Source organism: Mesoplodon bidens (assembly GCF_964165515.1).
Source record: "Mesoplodon bidens genome assembly, contig: HAP1_SCAFFOLD_152, whole genome shotgun sequence".
Lineage (NCBI taxonomy): Eukaryota > Metazoa > Chordata > Mammalia > Artiodactyla > Ziphiidae > Mesoplodon > Mesoplodon bidens.
Genome location: NW_027672569.1, coordinates 35642 through 39160, shown reverse-complemented (window position 1 = coordinate 39160; position 3519 = coordinate 35642).

The following is a 3519-nucleotide window of genomic DNA, read 5'->3' as shown; positions in this document are numbered from 1 at the left end:
CGGCGCTGGCACAGGATGCAAATAGGATGGGGGCTGTTCTGGAAGAAGCCTTCCAAGGTGGTGCTCTTGGATCTGTTCGAGGCAGGGTACAGAGCAGAGGGACTGTCCGGTTAGCAGAGGGTGCTGGTCTCAGTGTAATAGGCGTGGGGTGAGTTCCAGAGGGAAGTCTTCCAGGCGAGACCCTTGAGAGGTGTTTGTCCTCCAATTCACTTAGTATTTACCTGGCACAGGCATCTCACATCTTCCTGGCACTGGGGGACACAAAGACCGAGTGACATGGCTTTTGCCTGCCCACACCCCCAATCCACCCATCCCACCCATTCCGCAGCTCCATCTGATGGAGGAATCAGAGTTATAACTCAGCGTGAGAAGTGCTCTGACGGAGGTGTGCCTGAAGTATATGGAATGCCCAGCTCCCAGTGGGGACTCTACAACTTTCTCTTGAGCCAGATGTTCTCAAAGGAGTATCTGGATGGGACTGGGGATCCTAAAGGGTTCCTGAAAGTTTTATGATCTCACGGTTTGCTTTTTCATTTGACAACTTTTATTTCCACCTGAGAGAAACAGTGTGAGCTGAACTATTACCAAGGCTATTCCTGACAGTCCCACGGTCCCTCTGTTAGGTGCCTCAGACCTGGTCCCTCTGGAACGTGCCTCAGACCTGGTCCCTATGGGCCGATCCTGCCTCGCCAAGCAAAATCTGCCTCTGCTGGGCCTCCCAGCCATCTCACACGGACAGGAAATGTCTGGATACCATGAGGGTGATTAGTTCTGTCTTCTGACAATCAGTAGACTCATTTCACTGCTTTATGGACTCACAGTGCCTTCCTTCTGTCCTAGGGAAATGATGTTCTAGAAGAAGAGGCCGGATCACCCACACAAGAAGATGGTAAAAGACCTGGTCTTTTGCTCCCTTTTATTATATTTCTTTCCCGGGTATTCTCTGAAGGGTAGAGAAAGGGGCACTGGTGTGACTTGGTGGCACTGCTCAAGGGTGTGGCTTTGGGGAAAGGTCGTCTTCTTGATGGAATATCAAACCAAGCAGGGTATCTAAGGACCTCAGCAGCCTTCCTGTCTCTTTCTGGGCCTCTGAGCCTAGGCTGCAGAAGATACATGGAGTTCTCCATCTACGTTGAGTAGATCCTGAAGCTTCTTGGGCAACTGCCATCACCTTCCTTCCTGCTTCAGCTTCTCAGCTGAGTCTCACAGAACTGCTCTAGCAGCCCCAAAGTTCATCTGCAGCAGGAGAACAGCTTCCTCCCCTTGGGGGAACCGACTGTTAGGCAGTAGGTTTTCCTGCTTTAGTGAAGAAAACGGCTGGTGTTACAGTAGCAGAAGGATCACAGCCCTGGCGGCACAGCAAAGGTGAGGTGAAGAGACGTTAGCAGCTCAGCGTGCACTAGTGTTTGTAGGCTATTGGAACGAGTCTCTTTACCATCGTTCAGGCCTCAAGTAGATATTTTTTTTTAATTCCAAGAGTTGGTTTACAATGTTGTGTTAGTTTCTGCTGTACAGCCACGTGAATCAATTATACATATACATATATCCACTCTTTTTTTAGATTCTTTTCCCATATAGGCCATTACAGGGTACTGAGTAGAGTCCCCTGTGCTCTACAGCAGGTCCTTATTAGTTATCTATTTTATATATAGTAGTGTGTATATGTCAATCCCAATCTCCCAATTTATCCCTCCCCTCCCTTGCCCCCCGCCATAACCATAAGTTTGTTTTCTACACCTGTGACTCTATTTCTGTTTTTTAAATAAGGTCAATCATATCTTCAATCGGAAGAAGTTTGTTTCTAGTAAGCCCAGAAGTGAAGGCACGACCTACATATAGAGCAAGGAAGTGGGGGTGCGGAGGTGACCTGGAAATCCCACCTGGGAGTGTAGGACCAGGCGTCCCAGGAACCGGTATCTCTTCCATCTGCTCCTCTGAGGTGCCTCCACAGAAGGGCAACCTCTAGAGCAAACCTGGATCCCAGCCTGGATGCAAATGTCACACTAGTCACCTCTGCTTTGGCCATGGCAGTTGCTTGGGGGGCGGTGTGGTGTGCAGGGGTGCGCATGCGCACATGACCACTCTCTTCTGGCAAAGTAGTGCCGGAGGAGGGGTGGTCGCCCAGGCTGTGCCTCTGCCGCACGCAGACACCAACCAAGCCGGGGTTGGGCGCTACCTCCCCTCGGCTGATGTCTTCAGGGCACAAGGCTCCGAGATCTCCATTGTGATTGTCGTCCCCAGTAGAATATTTGCTTCTAAAAGGCACAGGGCAGTACGTGGTTTCCGCCTGACATTCCATATGTGGTTTCCACCTGACATGCCGTACGCAGTAGATGTATGTTTCTTCCTCTCCCTTTCACCAAGGAAAAAAAACCGAGTGGGGAGCTTGAAAAAATAACATCTAAAACTGTCCCCTTCCCATCTTACACGACTGTAGGTTTCTGGTCAGCCCCTTAAAACATCCTCAGAATAGCAAATTAAGTCTCAAAGAAAATAAATCATAATTTTGAGAACAATGCGATTCTTTGATTTGAGGTGCAAAATTACGGGACCAAAGAGCTTTAATTGTCATTTTATGTATTAGTCATTTCGCAGAGCCTTGTGGTCATAAACACACCCCACGTGCACCGACAGACACAGGCCGGAGTCCGGGGTCACTTCCCCCGAGGCTCTCCTAGCTCTTCCAGCCTGGCTTAGCTCTGCTGTGGGCCCGGGTCTGCGTGTCCGAATCCCACAGACCTCCCCAGGGTCTGATTTCCCAGGAACGAAGGCTGGAAAGGGGCCAGTTAAGGAAACAGAGCAGAACAGAGCGAGAACACAAACGTACCCACACAGTTTCCTTTATTGTCCACTCTACCCACTTAATTATTGTCTTCTTTTTAACATATGATTTGATGTTTTTTGTCTCCATCCTTAAGATTTTTATTTTAAGGACAGCAAAGCAGAGGAAAACACAGCCTGGTCCTCTCTAACTGCCTTAACTCCATTACAGGCCAGAGGACATTCGCATTTCTAGGTACGGAGTGTGACAATAATAATAACTTTGACATCGCCAGCATGAAAGCACTGGACAATAAGCTGTGCTGTGCGGTCTGCTTACCCGGTGAGTGGCAGTCTGCTGAACATGAACTTGGTGGGAGACGCTCCCCTGCTCTCATCCTGGGACACCCATCTCCTGCCCTGCAGTTCCTGCAAGAAGGCATGGGCTTTGCTAAGGTGCTGGGAGCCAGTTGCTGAAAGGAAGTGAGGCGGCCTCGGGAGAGTCCTTGGGCAAAGAGTGAGTCTGCTCTAAGCGAAACTATTTGGGCATGGAGAAAGGCGCAAAAATACCTCCAAAGCCTTCCGATTTGGCCTGACCGTGCCCCCTCCATCATGATCTTGCAGATCCCATGGCAGGGGGCCTGGTCTTGTTTCCATCAACAGGCAGTTTAAGGCAGACACAGCTTCTGTGATAAGGTCTTGCAAAGCGAGCCTGAGCCCTTGAAAAGGGAACCTGTAGCCCCTCAGAGGAGAGTGGTT